We start from the raw sequence: 19,167 nt of genomic DNA on the forward strand, positions 1-19,167 counted from the left end.
GTCGATACCAGTTACTCTAAAACGTGTTTCACCAATGTCAACATTGGAATCTGGTAAAATCTGGTGAAATGCACGTTGCTCGGTATTTGCCGTATGAAGACCTAGGTCCTTGCGCCTTCCTCGTGGTTCGAAGCGTCAAACAGCGGTAGCAGGAACGCGATGGTATCGAGAGTCGCGATATCTTCATAGAGGAGAGAGCGAGCGCGCAGCGTCGGCGTTATGATTCACGGAGGCCGTAAATCAGTAGCCGAGATCTGCGATCGCCGGCCGCGGATAGCGCGCGCAGTTGGATGCGATTTCACGCGCGAGATCGGTCCACCTCGCGTGGAATCCCGCGCGGAATGCTGCTTTTCTTTTTCTCGCTAGCCTCGCCCTGGAACAGGCTTTGTTCCCCGCTTCTCGTCTATTTCGTCTACCGTAGTCGCGAGATTTCGAATATCGTTCTAGCTAAACCTATTGAAACTCGCCAGGTGTACTGATACTTTGTCCGTGTTCCAATCGACCAAGTGTGTCTGTTGTAGAAGAGACTACTAGAGCCCGAGAAGGCTAGAATTCGAGAAGATGAAGATCTCTGAAGGCTAGAATTTTTGGAAGCTAAAGTTTGTGAAAGCTAGGAATTTCGATACCTGATGGTAAGAGTCCCAGAAGCCTAGGATATCTAAAGTCTAGGATCTTTAAAACCTAGAATCCCTAAAGCCTAGGATCCCTAAAGCCTAGGATCCCTAAAGACTAGGATCCCTAAAGCCTAGGATCCCTAAAGCCTAGAAGACTACAATCCTAGGATCCCTAAAGCCTAGGATCCCTAAAGCCTAGGATCCCTAAAGACTAGGATCTATAAAGGCTAGGATTCCTAAAGCCTAGGATCTCTAAAGTCTAAGATCTTTAAAGACTAGGATCCTTAAAGCCTAGGATCTATAAAAGCTAGAATTCCTAAATCCTAGGATCTCTAAAGTCTAAGATCTTTAAAGCCTAGGATCCCTAAAGCCTAGGATCTGTAAAAGCTAGAATTCCTAAAGCCTAGGATCCCTAAAGCCTAGGATGTATGAAGACTAGGATTCCTAAAGCCTAGGATCTTTAAAGCCTAGGATCCGTGAAACCTATGATCTATAAAAGCTAGAATTCCTAAAGCCTAGTATCTCTAAAGGCTACGATCCCTAACGCTTAGGATCTCTAAAGTCTAGGATCTGTAAAATCTAGAATCCCTGAAGCCTAGGATCCCTAAAGCCTAGGATCCCTGAAGACTACAATCCCTAAAGCCTAGTATCTCTAAAACCTAGGATCTCTAAAGACTAGAATCCCTAAAACCTAGGATCCCTAAAGACTAGAATCTCTAAAGCCTAGAATCTCTAATGGCTAGCATCTCTGGAACCTAGAACTTCTGAAGCTAGGATCTCCGAAAGCACCTAAAGACTAGAATCCCTAAAACCTAGGATCCCTAAAGACTAGAATCTCTAATGGCTAGCATCTCTGGAACCTAGAACTTCTGAAGCTAGGATCTCCGAAAGCTAAGATATCTGAAACCTAGAATGCCTAAAGCCAAGTATTTCTAAATTTTGAAATCCTTAAAGCCTAGAGTCTCCAAAGTCTAGAACCTTCTAAACCTAGAATCACTAACCTCTAGTATCTCTAAAGACTAGGTTCTCTAAAGGATTCCAGGAGACCAGAACAAAGTGCAGCTAAAAACCCGACGTACGAAATCATCGATCGTTAATCCGAATGAACGGAATCTCGTCGCCTGGCGACTGAACCTTTGTCCACGTTCCAATCGACGCGGTACATCCGTTTCCGAGAAAGCTAGAATCCGCGAAGCCCAGAACCTGTACAGACCAGAACCTCCGAAGGCTAGAAGAAGGATGAGTGGAAACGCGATCAGTGGAGAGAATACGCACGTGGAACGTGGCTCGGGATACCTGGTCGCGCCCTGCAAGGATTCCTTGGACGGTTCGATGAGCGTGCACGTGCACGGCTGCGCCGCGTGGGCGTAGTGCCGTAAGAGCGCGCTGCACGTGACAGTGTTAGATAAACGGCAGGTCGAAGGCTCGCGGTAACCGGTGAAAACGGTATTAACTCCTGAGGTCGTTTCCCATGGCCCCCTCGGCGGCTACGTGTTGCGCGCGGTGCGCGTTGCGTTCGTAGCGCAATTACTGCCCCCACCGAGAGGAAATCCGGAGCACGAGGGCTGAACCCGGCCAGCTGACGGTTACGCGATTCGTCCCACTTGGAAACCGTGTTCGCTTGATTGGTTTGTAAGTACCCGGTTTAATGGGATACGAGATGTTGCGGGATTGACGGGTGTCGGTGTCCAGGGTAATGCGTACGGGACTCTGCGTGGAAGGTGAGTTGCTTTTTTCGTAGCTTAATAAAGCATTTCGTGCGTGTACGAGCTTTATTTGAAAATATTTTATTCTATGTACATTTCTGTGATGTTACTTGAAATTATCAACCCTTTGCAGTTGAAGATTTTTTAAACATCTTAAGCTAAACAAACATACGACAATTCGAAGATTTTCTTATACTTTTCTGAGCTCGGTGGTACCATTTATGATAAAATATAGAGAGGTAATTGACTCGTATTCGTGACTTAAATTTTGAGAATACTGTATTTGCAAATACGCTTTGTTTTTGGAATATTACTTGGGATTATCAACTCTTTGTACTCTAAGATCTTTTCGTCAGGAATATACGACAATTCGAAGCTTTTCTTATATTCTTGTAAGCTCGGTGGTACCATTTATGGTAAAATATAGAGAGGTAATTCACTTATATTCGTGACTTAAACTTTGAGAATATTATGTTTGCAAATACACTTTGCTTCTGAAATATTATTTGGAATAGTTAACCCCTTGCACTCGAAGATTTTTTCGCTACAAACGTAAGACAATTCGAAGCTTTTCTTATACTCTTCTAAGCTCAGTGGTGCCATTTATGGTAAAATATAAAGAGGTAACGGACTCATATTCGTGACTTAAACCTTGAGAATAATGTATTTGCGAATATGCTCTGTTTGTGAAATATTACTTGGAATAGTTAACCCTTTGTATTCGAAGATGTTTTCGCTAAACAAACATACGACAATTCGAAGCTTTTCTTATATTCTTCTAAGCTCCGTGGTACCATTTATAGTAAAATATAAAAAGGTAATTGACTCATATTTGTTACTTAAACTTTGGGAGTACCGTATTTGCAAAAAAGCTCTGCTTTTGGAATATTACAATACTTAGGATTATCAACGCTTTACGCTCGAAGCTTTTTTCGCTAAACGAACATACGATTCGAAGCTTTTCTTATATTCTCCTAAGCTTTGTGATACTATTTATGGTATGATATAGAAAGGTAATTGACTCATATTCGTTACTTAAATTTTGAGGATACTGTATTTGCAATTACGTTTTGCTTTTAAAATATTACATGAGACTGTCAACACTTTGGACTCGAAGACTTTTTCGCAACAATTCGAAGCTTTTCTTATATTTCTCTAAGCTCTCTGAAATCATTTGTGTAAAAATAGAAAGATAAAATCACGTGTAATTTCTTTCAATATTTCATGCGTGGTTATTTGTAATTTAGTTATTGCCTCGTATTCGTTATTTAAACAAAAAATTTAATAAAAGATATCGAATGAGGTATATTTAGAAATAAACTGGTACAATTCCTTCTTGTTTCTGGAGTGTTTGGCGTTCTATATACTCGAATCATTATATTTTTAATTGAAGAAACGCTCGAGCGATATTATGGAGATATTAATTCAAATTAAAAAGAAGAAATCTCAACAAAATTTAATAAGCAGAGGTATTAAAATATTGATTACACTCGTTCGTAAGAATTCTGTTAAACTCGCTATATAGGTTTATAAAGGCTTATGCGACGTCGCTGATGTATATAAGAGGATGTGATGTCTTAAAGTTGATATGAAAGCGTGATAAATTTCGTAACTGATGGAACCATTAAGTGTCACTCGTGTCCATTCTGAATTCAAAATTCGAGAAGCCCACGGAACCACAGTAGTGCCTTGGGAATTGGTCACACCTCTTCAGCTCTTTAAATCGTCTCCGTAGAATAGATTTCAATGTTATCTAAGATGTCCTGGACGCATCTCTATCTCCCTTATGCTAGTGAAAAAGGAGACACTATAATTCCCTAGACGATTATCTTTCTTCAATTTTCTCAAATTTGAACTCGTTAATTATTTCATTTGATTAATTATCATTGGATTGTATCTCGAAGAATAGAAAATCGTTACATATATTGCCACAGGGAGGCGTTCCAATCGCCCAGTGACGAAGTCACGTGTTTGGCATCTATGACTAAGACAGGAAATTAGAATCCCAACGGAATCCCATCATCCAACAGGTTTAGGTTAGGTTTGAATTAAGTATAGGTATACCACGTATACTATATTAGAAGAAAATTGGTGTAGACAAAGTGGAATAAATTTTTCAGTAATTTCGAGATATATCTCGAAGAAAAGAATATCGTTTCATATATTGCCACAGGGAGGCGTTCCAATCGCCCAGTGACTAAGTCACGTGTCTGGCATCTATGACTAAGACAGGAAATTAGAATCCCAACGGAATCCCATCATCCAACAGGTTTAGGTTAGGTTTGAATTAGGTATAGGTATACCACGTATACTATATTAGAAGAAAAATGGTGTAGACAAAGTGGAATAAATTTTTGATTAATTTTTTATTAAAAATTTGAGAAAGGTCTCCTACATCGTGATAGGTTTAGCGATAATGAACTTAGCCTAGATATTTTCTTACCTGTGGCAAGTTTGTCAGTGTTTTTTTAATCCGTCTGTGAGTCTCTTCCGAGGCATTAAATTACGGGGCCCGATTCACGTCCGTGACCCGCTTTAATCGAGCGGTAAATAAATTAATTGAAAGTAAATGGCCGCGTATCCTCGTAACATCAAAGTCCGTGACAGGGTACATGCGAGGCAACGACAAATTTTCTCCGCGCGAGAAGTCCGTTGTACAATGTTGCAACGAAATAAAAGTTCCAGGTAGGCGACACGCGGATTTGCGTAATTTAAAAGTCGAATTTCTGAGTACCTGTGAGTTCGGTGCTGCGAGTCGGGCGTGTTTCTCTCACGAACCGGAGAAACTGGCCGAGTCTTGCGATTAATTTCACGCGGACGCAATCCACGCTGCTTTGCATCGATACGATTTACAGAATTTTATCGGCAACGAGAGTTTTGCACCGATCGCCGTGAGTCATTCGATCGCGTGAAAACGATCAGGAGCGATTGTACGGAAAATGCGACCATTCGGCCGATTTATGATGGACTGGACTCGGTTCGACTACGCACGGAATGTTTCTACTGCACGATAGAGATGACTCTTGAAGTTTTTAAAGTGTCGTAATTTGTTAGTAAAAGTAAATGAAATTCTGTGAAAAATTTGGGTGAATATATAGCTGATTTTTTTAAATTTTTGGATTCGAATTTTCAATGTTTCTAATTTTCAAAGTTTCGAATTCTTAAAGTTCTGAATTTCCAAATTTTCGAATTTTCAGTATTTTGAGTTCTCAAAGTTTCGAATTTTCAATGCTTCGAATTCCCAAAAGTTTCGAATTTTGAATGTTTCGAATTCTCCAAGATTCGAATTTTCAAAGCTTTAAATTTTCAATGTTTTGAATTTTCAAAGCTCCGAATTTCTAATGTATCGAATTCTCAAAGTTTCGAATTTTTAAAGCTCCGAATTTCCAATGTTTCGAATTCTCAAAGCTACGAATTATCAATGTTTCGAATTCTCAAAGCTTCGAATTTCCAATTTTTCGAATTCTCAAAGCTTCGAATTTCCAATGTTTCGAATTTTTAAAGCTCCGAATTTCCAATGTTTCGAATTTTTAAATCTCCGAATTTCCAATGTTTCGAATTCTCAAAGCTCCGAATTACCAGTGTTTCGAATTCTCAAAGCTTCGAATTTCCAATGTTTCGAATTTTCAAAGCTCCGAATTTCCAATGTTTTGAATTCTCAAAGCTCCGAATTTCCAATGTTTCGAATTGTCAAAGCTTCGAATTACCAATGTTTCGAATTTTCAAAGCTCCGAATTTCCAATGTTTCGAATTCTCAAAGCTCCGAATTTCCAATGTTTCGAATTTCCAATGCTTCGAATTCTCAAAGCTCCGAATTTCCTCGTTTCTAAGTTTTCAAACTTCCGAATATCCAAATTTTTCAATTCCAAAATTCTTAAACTTCCGAAATCTTCGACTTCTGTCAGAATTGCGTAAACAAATGGAAACTCGTCCGTCCTTCGTCCAGCGCTGCCCGCTAATTATCCAAACACCGTGTACACACTCAGGTGTTATTTAGCGCGTCGAAACGCGACGGTTGATCCGTGAGGAGCATCGTGCAGCGGATTCGAATAGGAGCTTAATCGCGGTGTGATTGCGCCGCTAGCGTAAATCACGAGCAGCTCGTTTTCGGTGTACCGCGGTTCGGTCAGGTTTTTGCACGCTTGATCTCCCTTAATTAATTCGATTTTACGATGCTAGTTCGTTCGTAATGCGTATCGTTATGCAAATGAGAAGCAAGGCGGACGATGATGCGCGCACGGCCGAGCCAGCGCGACTACTCCGAGGCGAGGGACATGCCCCAGGCGATGCGCGGCGTACATTCCATGTAAATCGAAGCAGCGAAAAACACATAAAATTACGTAATTGGTAATCATTACGTTGATGTTTATAAATGCAGGCATTCGTGAAATTATACGGGCCGCGTTAAAGGTTCCGGGCGTAGCGCTTAAACTTGCCAATCACTTTAATTAGATGTCACGCGCACGTAAAACGCGCGCTCGCGTAATTACGGTCCTCCAGCCGATTCTTATCGACGCGGCCATTTTTCACCGACCATTCTCTCTGCCTTCTCCCTTAACGCTTTTCCTTCCTCGTTAATTTGTCACTCGATCTCCCGATCCACGCTCGATAACGTTCCAACTTCTTATCGCCGCCATTCCGATACGTATTATTGAATGTTCCCAACGCTATAGTTTATTCTGTCGCGCACGCCAATTTCCATTCGGTAGCTAACGAGAACGTTATAAATACCCCGATAAACAGGCTTTGTCGACGAGTCCTTTTCCAATTTTTCAACCTCCTTCCTTATTTGCGCTCTCGCCAAGATTAATCGCTGCCAGATTAATTGCTCATCCCGCGAATCTACTCTCATACCCTTTTATACATCGTAACACGCGCAACGACCATCAACGCTAGACAGATGTACCATAACCTGTGCAATCGTTCTCAAAATTTTCGTTTCTTCAAAATTTTACTTTCGATTTTATTTCCTTCGTTATTCGCGTGCAATCTTCGATATTTCAGTGTCTCTTGTCGTTTCAGTTTTTTAAGATTCCGTCGCTTTTTAATTGTCCGGTTATTTGACCGTGGCAGAGTGACCGTAAGAGCTCGAGTTATATTTCCGATAAACGCGTCGCGACGCTATTTTTGCGAGCTTGTATTCTCTCTATCTCTTTGTCTCCCTTTTCCCTACCCTTGTTCCACCCTTGTCTCGTCTTTCTCCCATCTGCTTGCTGCCCTCGAGCTGTTCCTTGTACCAAAATACGAGTCAGAGATCAGGCAATTTGGGAAAGCGTTTAGGCCCTATAAGCGGAGCGCGTGGAAACGGAGGGAAAAAGGATTCGCGAGCTATTCGTCTCGTAAATAACGCAGCTCACGGGGCTCGTTCATCAATTCGACGGCCGCGTAGGAAATCCGTGAAACGGAGAACCTGAAAAACCAGAACGCCGTGTAGTCGAGTACGGCCGGGACGAATATTCCGGCCCCATTAATTGAACGTTCCTCCCGTTCCCGGAACGGCTCGCTCGTTAATTTGCGCGAGATAAACACCTGGAGATCCACGGAAGCGTGTGCACCGCCGGCGTGGACGTGTTCTCCAAGGCACGTCCGGGAAGAATGGGGTGTGTTAATGATAGCTGCGTGCACTGCACGCTGCGAGTTAGGCGCTCTGTTTTTCTGCCTTTTTAGATCCCGCCTTTTTTCTTCCTCTTCCCTTTTATTTCATTTTTTTTTTCTCCTTCCTCTCCTCCTTTTTTCCCGCGATCCGGTTTCCCGCCGCGGCCGCCATTTCTTCCGCTGCCGCTGTCATTCTCGGTTATCGTCAATTCGAACCAGCTGATTTTAGGATAACACTGTTCAACGGGAATCTTAGTGCATGATATTCAATAAGTAATTCCTGTAGAGTTTCGAAAATTGCGAGCTTTTTTAGAAACGCACAATTTTTGGATAAAATAAAATATTACGTGAAAGATAAGAATAATAGGAGGATCATTTTTGTCTTGAAAGTTAGGTGACAGTGTCCTCTATCAATATTCGGAATTCTAATTGCGCCGTTCACTGCACAAATCGATTAACTCCACTTTTTGAAAAATTTTAAATTTAAGTGTCAAAGCACTTGGTATAGACGTAACTTTTTATATTTAAGATTTTTCAAAAAGTGGAGTTAATCGGTTTGTGCAGTAAACGACTCAATTATTCGTGTTTTTGAATAATTATAATTGGTTTCCAAAATTTAAAAATGAGACTCTAAGTGTACTTTCTACGTATGTTTCTATGTTTTTACGAAAAATTCTTTATTTGATAGGAATTTTCTAAACAGTAGCGTATTCTATACACTTGTTTGAAGAATAAATCGTGGAATAAAATTGTCGAAATTGTTTTCAGTTCGATTAAATAGAGAAAATACTTGTAGTTAACTCGTATACGGGGTTTTACCGCCTCGCGGCCATTTCTCGCTGCGCTAGCTTCGACAGTGCCGTAGCTACGCGTGCAGGACAGCTAACATATAGTATTAGGGGCACATAAAGTTAACACAAGTGACACGCTCACAGAATTCCAAGAAATTGAAGTCATTTACCAGCAATTTTATCGAGACTAATTTTGCAGCGTTTGCGTGAATATACTACTCAATGCAGGAGATTTTAACTATTTTATTTACATGTTTGTTCATAATTTATGAACATTAAGTACTTCTAGGATATTTATATAATGCGTACATAAAATTTGTAAATTAGTTGCGTAAAAGATAGTAATTAATGGTAAACTATCAGTATTTGCAGCATTAATTCAAACGTTCCGTGCAATAATGACTTAGAATTAATTAATTAAAAAGAAATTTGTTTAAGAAATTATATTAGAAAGTTCGCAGAGGACGTGTCTTTATGATGCAATTATAAAAGTTTACAAATTAGACGCCGAAATTGAGTAATTTGTTAATTTTCTAATGCCGAATGAAAATTTAATTGACATCGGTCACCGCCATTTATAAAATTCTAAAAATGTCAGTCAACGCTATCTATGATTTGGGGCAAGGAGCTTGTGTTACAGTTCCTAATATAAAATTCTAGAAATGTCAGTCAACGCCATCTATGATTTTGGACCTGAAGCTTGTGCTCTGTTAGCACCATCTATGATTTTAGACTGTAACACAAGCTTCCGGTCCAAAATCACAGATGACGCCTACTGACATTTCTAGAATTTTACATTAGGAGCACATAACATGAGAAGAGGTCGACGCTGACGGGGTTCCTGGAAATGACGTCAGTTCCGAGAATTTCCTGGACAATACTTTTGCAGTCTCGGCGACAAACTCACGGCGGATTTTACGATCTTGTATCAGGAGAACATAATACGACAGGGGGTTGCTCGCCGAATTAGTTCCAAGAAATGACGTCATTTCCAAGAATTCTCGGACAATACTTTCGCCGCTTCGAGGAAAAGTTTCTGGCCGATTTTGCGATTTTGTATCAGGAGAACATAATATGATAGGAGGTCGTTCGTCGAGCCACTTCCATGAAGTGACGTCATTTCCAAGAAATCTCGGACAATACTTCTGCCGCCTATGGACAATAGTTTCCCGGCCACTAGGACAATACTTTCCCGGCCATTAGGACAATACTTTCCCGGCCATTAGGACAATACTTTCCCGGCCATTAGGACAATACTTTCCCGGCCACCCGGACAATATTTTTCCGGTCACTTGGACAATACTTTTCCGGTCACTTGGACAATACTTTTCCGGTCACTCGGACAATACTTTTACCGCCTCGAGGAAAAATTTCTGGCCGATTTCGTGATTTTGTATCAGGAGAACATAACACGAGAGGAGGTCTATCGACGAGCCAGTTCCAAGAAATAATGTCACTTCCAAGAATTCTTGGTGAATACTTTTGCTATCTCGAGGAAAAGTTTCTGACTGATTTCGCGATTTTGTATCAGGAGAACATGACATGACAGGAAGTCGCTTGTCGAGACAGTTCCAAGAAATGACGTCATTTCTAAGAATTTCCAGAACAAAACTTTCGCAGCCCTGTCGTTAAATTTTCTGCCGATTTCGCGACTTTGTACTAGGATAACATAACTTGACAGGAGGTCCCCCGCCGACCAATTCCAAGAAATGACGTCATTTCCAAGAATTCTGTGGACAATCATTCTGCACCCTGGCATAAAATTTTCTGCCAATTCTACGATTTTGTACTAGGATAACATAACTTGACAGGAGGTCGTTCGCCGACCAATTCCAAGAAATGACGTCATTTCCAAGAATTTTGTGGACAATCATTCTGCACCCTGGCGTAAAATTTTCCGCCAATTCTACGATTTTGTACTAGGATAACATAACTTGACAGGAGGTCGCTCGCCGACCAATTCCAAGAAATGACGTCATTTCCAAGAATTCTGTGGACAATCATTGTGCACCCTGGCATAAAATTTTCCGCCAATTCTACGATTTTGTACTAGGATAACATAACTTGGCAGGAGGTCGCTCGACGACAGATTCTTAAAAATGACGTCACTTTCCAAGAATTGTATTAACAGCGTGAATATACATACTACGCATGGACTACTCATTGTGGGAGATTTTAATTATTTTAGTTACCTTACTTACCTCACTTACCTTACCCTCTTTACCTACCTTACTTACCTTACTTCCCTTACGTTATTCTTCTTACTTCACATATTACTTCAACAGATATTGCCCACTCTTAATTTTCAAAGTTCGAAGAGAACATTGAAAATTTACAAGAGATGGGACATATCTCAAACTTTGTGCGTAGCTCTTAGCTTGATATCGTTTCCCAAAAATTGTTTTTTTTTTGGGAAACGATACCAATTACCAGGTCTCACCACGAGGAGGTGGCTACGCATCGAGACCCACATGCGCCCTAGTGGCGCATCCTACTGGCGCTATCTGTATCAAAGATACCCTAGTCTAACTTGGAGCGAAAGAAGTTAAAGCGACTCTACTGACACTTTATTAAATTTCGTGTCTTACAAAAGGGGTTTCGGTTCGGTATACTGAAACTCTACTGTCGCAACGCTAAGACATTTTCAAGTTCCCATAAAAATAGGGAATGAAATATCAAACACGCGAGCTAATAGAAAATCGCGACGCGCCCGAACGAGTTCGCGATTATTCGAAAGACCGACTAGCCTAGGCGATGTACTCCCGTGTACAGAGATAACTTCATACCTCGGCACCCTCCCGATCGGGCCTAGCTCAATTCCAGTCACTGTCGCACTCGCCAAGACTTACACGTGGACCAAGGATAGTCCCTGAACCAATGAAACTTCTAGTGTCAACGCGAGGGCCCTGCTGGGCGGTTGCCGGCCAAGACAGACACTTCGCATCCCAGCCACACGGGGTAGAACTTAATCATCCCTGTGGTCTAACCGTAGATGGTACTAGTCCGTCAGCCAGCATGTGCCCGAGCCCCAGTCGCGTACGACTTAGGCAGCGGACCGCCCCGTCGAGGTCAGAAGACGCACTGATCCGAGGGGGTCACCCTGGAACCCGATGCATGACGAGATTGACAGTGACTGGAAATGAGTGTCGGAGACGAGTCGTGAGGATGACTTACGAAGCATGTACTTATCGAGTACACGAGAGCACGTCGCGTAGGCTAGTCGGTACTTACGAACGATCGCGATTATCGCGAGAACAATTATGTTCTATTTGCTAAACGAGGGGGATAAGAAAATGATAGAGAATTTATAAATTTCGCTCCAAGTTAGGTAGCTTACCTTTGTACAGATAGCGCGCACATGATACTTAGTCTATGGATCTATCTTATGATTACTTAAAAGTAAACGCACGCATCGTTCATTGATGTGTCGCAAACAGAATCTTGAGAAACCTAAAAGCTAAAACAGAATATATTATTGTTAATATGTAGCTGAAAGGAAAGGGATTAGTACGAGGAAACCATCAAGGCTAATAACCAAATGGAACGAGCAAGCCAACGACGAGACCTGAACAACATAACTAAGAGACAGAAACATTCCAACGGTGAGATATAAACATACCAACGAGGAAGCGCTCGAGTATTATACGAAATACTCGAACGCTCTAACGAAAACAAATCGAACGGAAGTCGTAAAATTTGTGAAAGAAAAGATTTAGCCAACGATGGGACATAAGTATATCAACGACGAAGCATTCGAATATTATACGAAATACTCAAATGCTGAAGAAAGGACAAATAGAATGAAAGAAATAAAATCTGGAAGAAAAAAAATAATTAGAACCTGAAAGAAGAAATTATTGTTAAATTATTTAAGAGAGTGGACAATGGCCACTGAATAGCCATTGATCTAGCCAACGAAGATATATAAATAAACCAACGACGAAGCATTCGAATATTGTATAAAATACTCGAATGCACAAACAATGAAATCTAGAATAAAAGAAATAGAATCTGGAAAAAAAGAAAGATAATTAAAACCTGAAACAAAAAGAAAAAATATTAACGCGGACCTCCCGAAGTCGAACCGACAACTGACTCGAGCCTTCACGCGGGTCCCTTATATAGCGGCGGCCGGCCGAAGATCGGCGAAAATTTCCGAACTTTATCGATTCCATTAAAAATTATTTTTCCGCTGTAATAACTAATAATTTATTAACTTTTTTGACTTTTATCGTTAATATACGTTACAAACTATTTGTTATCAACAATTTTAATGTGCTATTAACAATAAATTTATTAGTTTATTAACTTTTTGTAAGCTATGAATACAGTTTAACAGAAATACGTTGTTTGTTTAAGTAGTAGCTAATAATTTATTAACTGTTTTTACTTTTATCGTTAATATACATTACAAACTATTTGTTATCAACAATTTTAATTTGCTATTAACAATAAATTTATTAATTTATTAGCTTTTTCTAAGTTACGAATGCATTTTAATACAAGTAGGTTGTTTATTTAAGTAGTAGCTAATAATTTATTAACTTTTTCTAGTTTTATCGTTAATATACGTTGCAAAATGTGTGTTATTAACAATAAATGTAGCAATTTATTAACTTTTTACTAATTATAGATACATTTTCACGCAAATACGTTATATATATACTAGTAATAGTCTGTAATTCAATAATTTTTCCACTTGTATTATAAATTTACGTTGTGACCAATTTATTATTAGAAATAAGTTTAATAATTTTTACACTTTTGCAAATTATAGGTACATTTAATCATTAGTATGATATTGTTCAAGTAATAACCAATGAATTAATTCTTTTCTTGCATTATGAATTTATGCTATGAACAATTTATTATTAATAACAAATTGGATTATTTATACATTTTTATGAACTATAACTATATTTGAATGACGTCATTACCAAGAGTTCCATCCATTTACCTCTCACAGCCCCAAAAATCGTCAAATGTTTAACTGAAAGATCAAAAATTTACAAAAGATAGGAAATATGTTAAACTTTGTGCGTAGCTCTTAGCTTGGTATCGTTTTCCAAAAATTATTCTTTGAAAAACGATACCAATTACCAAGTCTCACCACGAGGAGGTGGCTACGCGTCGAGACCCAGACATGCGCCCTAGTGGCACAGCCTACTGGTGCTATCTGCATCAAAGGTAGTCTAATCTAACTTGGAGCGAATTAAGTTAAACTCTACTGACTCTACTGACACTTTAAAAAATATCGTGTCTTCAAAGGGGACTTCGATTCGGTATACTACAAATCTACTTTCGCGACACTAAGATATTTAAATAGAGATATAACTAGGGAATGAAATGTTAAAGACGCGAGCAAGTGAAAAATCGCGACGCGCCCGAACGAGATCGCGATTATTCGAAAGTCCGACTAGCCTACGAGACGTACTCTCGTGTACAAGACAACTTCATGCCTCGGCACCCTTCCGATCGGGCCTAGCTCAAGTCCAGTCACTGCCGTACTCGCCAAGACTTACACGTGGACCAAGGTTAGTCCCCGAACCAGTGAAACTTCCAGAGTCGATACGAGGGTCCGGCGGGGCCTTGCAAGCCAGACAGACACTTCGTGTCCCTGCCCCAAGGGGTAGAACTTAATCATCCCAAGTGGTCTGACCGTAGACACTATGCCCGTCCAGCTGCAGGCCCATGCCCCAGTCGCGTACGACCAGGGTGCTGGACCCCCGCATCGAGTCCAGAGAAAACAGAGATCCGAGGGCCACCCTGGAACTCGATGCTTGACGAGGTTGACAGTGGCTGGAAATGAGTGTCGGAGACGAGTCGTGAGGATGACTTATGAGACGCGAAGTTGTCGAGTACAGGGGAGTACGTCGCGCAGGCTAGTCGGAACTTAAGAACAATCGCGATTATCGCGAGAACAATTATGTTCTATTTGGTAAACGAGAGGAATAAGAGGAAGATAGAGAATTATATTTCGCTCCAAGTTAGGTAGCTTACCTTTATACAGATAGCACGCACATGAGACTTAGTCTAGGAGTCTATCTTATGACTACTTAAAAATAAACTTACGCATCGTCCATCGATATGTCCCAAATGAAGCCTTGAGAAAACTTGAGAATCTTGAGAAACCTAAAAGCTAAAACAGAATATATTATTGTTAATGTAAATCTGAAAGAAAGTGGATTAATACGAGGAAAGAAAACGGAAACCATGAAGGTCAATAACGAAATGAAACGAGCAACCCAACGGTGTGATATAAAGAATCGATCGAGTATTGTACGAAATACTCGAACACTCTAACGAAAACATATGTGATGGAAGACGTAAAATATGTAAGAGGAAAGTTAATTAAAACCTACAAGAAAATTTAATTAATACCTGAAAATAAAACAAAAATTAAAACCTGAAAGAAAATAAATTAAACCTGGAAATAAAAATTAATTATTGAAAACCAACGATGAAACATAAGCAACCCAACGATGAGATATAAACAACCCAACGATGAGATATAAACAATCCAACGATGAGATATAAAGAAACCAACGACGAAACATTCGAATATTATACGAAATATTCGAATGTTCAAATATAAATGAATATAAACGAAAGATAACCTCTGAAATGAAAAAAAAATAATTAAGAACTGAAAAAATAAAAAATAATTGAAACCTGAAAGAAAAGAATAATTAATATCTGAAAACAAAAAAAAAATTGTTAGTAAATTGATTAATGGGGTGGGATGAGGCTGGGGTAGCCATCCCCAACCTCACTTCGGACCCCCACCCCTCGCGCACTACGAAATTTAGATGTTACACTTCCGAAGTCGAACCGACAAATGTCTTTTGCTGCGTCGCGTCGCCCTTTATATAGCCGCCGATCGGTCAATCCCCCCACCCCAATCGAAATTTTCAAACTTTGACGATTTTATTAATTATTAATTTTCCGTTCTCATAGCCAATAATTTATTAATTTTTTCACTTTTACTATAAATATACGTTGCAAACAATGTATTATTAGCAATATTAATTTGTTATTAATAATCAGTGTAATAATTTATAAACTTTTTGCAAATTGTAAGTCCATTTTAACACAAGTACGTCATTATTTCAAACAGTGGTCAATAGTTCATTAATTTTTTCACTTTGATTATAAATTTACGTCGCGAACAATTTATTATCAACAATAGTTATCTGTTATTAACAATCTGTGTAATAATTTGTTAACTTATTATTAATTATAGGTACATTTTAACATAAATATGTTATATGTTCAAGTAATAGCCTGTAATTTATTAACTCTTTTCCTTTTATTATAAATTTACGTTGTGTTATTAATATTAATATTTATTATTAATAATACATTTGATAATTTCCGCACGTTCACAAGATAAATTTCCATGATACATATACTTTTGTCAACATGTTTTCGTTTTCTCCGTATTTTTGGCTTAAACAAAATATCATACAAGTTAGTAGATTCACCCTCATCTTAGAAGTTAAATGGGAGTTTATTTTCAATCAACTTTATATTAAAAAGTCACTGATATTTGTATATCGAACAACAAAACTATTTCAAATTTCAAGCAAAACTATTTCAAAAAACCAAGCAAAGAAAAATTTCTTATAATTTTGCCATTAGTATGAAAAATTACGTGAAAACGTCTACCTGTTATACGTATAAAAAATGAAATCTACCGAAGGGTGATTTTGCAGTGGATTACGCATAACTACGTCCCTGATGAAGCTAGATGTGCGAGCAATGGCTACGTTGCGGCCATATAATATCCCTCTTACGAATTGCCAGTATATATTTTACCATCCTGTCACCAATGAACATCATTCTAATATTATTTCTGTATGGTTTCCGCCTAAAAATACCTAAGAAATACCCTACTGTATAGCAAATTCGTGTCAGATAAAGAATTTCTTATAAAAATCCAAAAACATGCGTAGAAACTACGCTCGAAGACTTATTTTTAAACTTCCATGACCGATTATAGTTATTCACAAGCACAGATAATTATAATTATGGACATCGATTAACTCGGAATACTTTCAGCTAACTTGTAAAACCCCAGTGAACCACCTAACTTTTTTACTTTTCACATAATACGTCATTTTACCCTAAACTCATGCGTTTTTAATTCACTGATAACATTCAAAAACTGATGATAGACCAATTTTAATTCCACTTTTGTTCCATTAATCATAGACCTAATTTTAATTCCACAGATGATAGACCAATTTTAATTTTAATAATAGCGAACTCATATGAAAAATCATAGAAAAAGTTAAAATTCGTTGTAATTAACTCTATTCTCTAAGATTAATCGATTCCGACGTGTCGAAAAATAAAAATCGTCCATCTTTTCTTCCTTCCCTGTTATTCGCTTAATCTCGCATCTCCGAAAACTCTTATCTGGATATATCGGGTAAAAATGAGGATAAGCGGCCGTAACCTCGTAGAAGCATCGAGGCAGGCGCACGTGCATCGAATGGTGTTTACTTTGTAAACTCGTTGCCTCGGGAAGCATCCCGTGTTCCGCGGCGTGGCCGTATCGATCGCTCGATCCGTTCCGTGGAATCGATTGTTCGCGAGTTTTCTTGCCGGTTACGCGGAAAGGCCGGGGCAAGTCGGTGGTATCCGTGGCATGATCGTTTTTTCTCCCCACCCTTGCTTTGCAATTGCACCGGCTCGTTCGAGGAAATTATCCAGCGCAGCGTTGGGCCCCGGCACGGCCGGAAATGGGTCAGAGGATCGACGTAATTTCACGGCTATGCGATTCACTTCGATCCCGATGTCGCTCGTTATTGTTTTATCGCGGCCTCCGTAACGATGCACGCGCGCTTTTTGCCGGAGAAACCTCCGCGAAGGATGCTGGGAGACGAAGGTTGTTGCACGAGGTCGATCGCCACGAGATTCGTGTTCCGAATTTTGCGAGATCATGAGTACAACCGTTAGGATCGTTTACGAGCAGAGTGATTGGAATATCGAGTAAAACGACTCTCGTATACCGAAATTAATCGTGCACGTTTGCGTCGAAATTGGTGTACGTGTGACGACACGTGTGGATTATGTCCAGAGGTGTTGAAATTTATTTATGCTCGTATGTCGTTAACCCCTTCGCATTCTTTCGAAACTCCCAATTGCGATGAATTTTATTTTTCCTGCAAATATCATATTCCAATTGATTTGGAAAAGGCATGTAAATGGTACTGAAGAGTGTTTAGTAGGAGCAAATGAAAATTACGCTTGGAAAAAATGGGTTAGGTTTAGTATATATATGACAGTGCTAGTTATATCACGCGAAAAGATTAATCTCGTTAAATTTTGTTGATCTAAAATAGCTATGTATATTTGGTAACTTCGAAAGTAAAAGACCTGGAAGTAGATACTTCGGTTGGTTTTGTAGTTTTATTGTTTGCTGATTTGAATATGTATATTTTTAATATAACAACGCGGATAAATAAATTAAATATTAGTAGATGGAATATTCCGAAAAGAAATGTTATCATTTTTCTTACAAATCCTGTAGCGAATTTTCTATTCCATTTCAATGATCGCTGGAAAAGGCTGTCGATTGAAGTAGCCATTTTGAAGGATTTGGTAGTTACAGTATTAATTCATTTTCTTTAAATATACCATTTACAGAAGGAACCGATGAACTTTACTTTCCACATTTTTAAAAATTTCAGTACCGAAGCTTCTGACCTTAATTTTACACCTTGAAATAAATTTTTGTGCCTTGCATTGCGGAGTTATACACGAAATTTCAGTACCAAAGCTTCTGACCTTAATTTTACACCTTGAAATAAATTTTTGTGCCTTGCATTGCGGAGTTATACTATATTCGATATAACAACGATCTCAAACAATTGACACATTCGTAGACAGAGCCATTCCCTGTCATGTCACCATTTATACTTCGCAAATAGTGCAAGAAATTCTAAAATCCTCTGCAATTCTTAATTCCAAAATTCAAAATAAATTTTTACCTGTTATATCGCGGAGCTATACTATATTCCATATAACAACGATCTCAAACAATTGACACATTCGTAGATAGAGCCATTCCCTGTCATATCACCATTTATACTTCGCAAATTGTGCAACAAATTTTGAATTCCTCATCAATTCTTAATTCCATATATTCAAAATAAATTTCTACTTTTTATATCGCGAAGCTATACTATATTCGATATAACAACGATCTCAAACAATTGACGCATTCGTAGACAGAGCCATTCCTTGTCATAGTACCATTTATACTTCGCAAATCGTGCAAGAAATTCTAAATTCCTCATCGATTCTCAATTCCATATCTTCAAAATAAATTTCTACCTCTCACATCGCGGAGCTATACTATATTCGATCTAATACCGTCCCTAAACAAAAGACACATTCGTATACAAAACCATACTCTGCCATTTTGCCATTTTCTTCGCAAATCGCGCAACA

The sequence above is a fragment of the Eufriesea mexicana genome, unplaced genomic scaffold (assembly GCF_001483705.2).
Source record: "Eufriesea mexicana isolate 0111107269 unplaced genomic scaffold, ASM148370v2 scaffold762, whole genome shotgun sequence".
Taxonomy (NCBI): domain Eukaryota; kingdom Metazoa; phylum Arthropoda; class Insecta; order Hymenoptera; family Apidae; genus Eufriesea; species Eufriesea mexicana.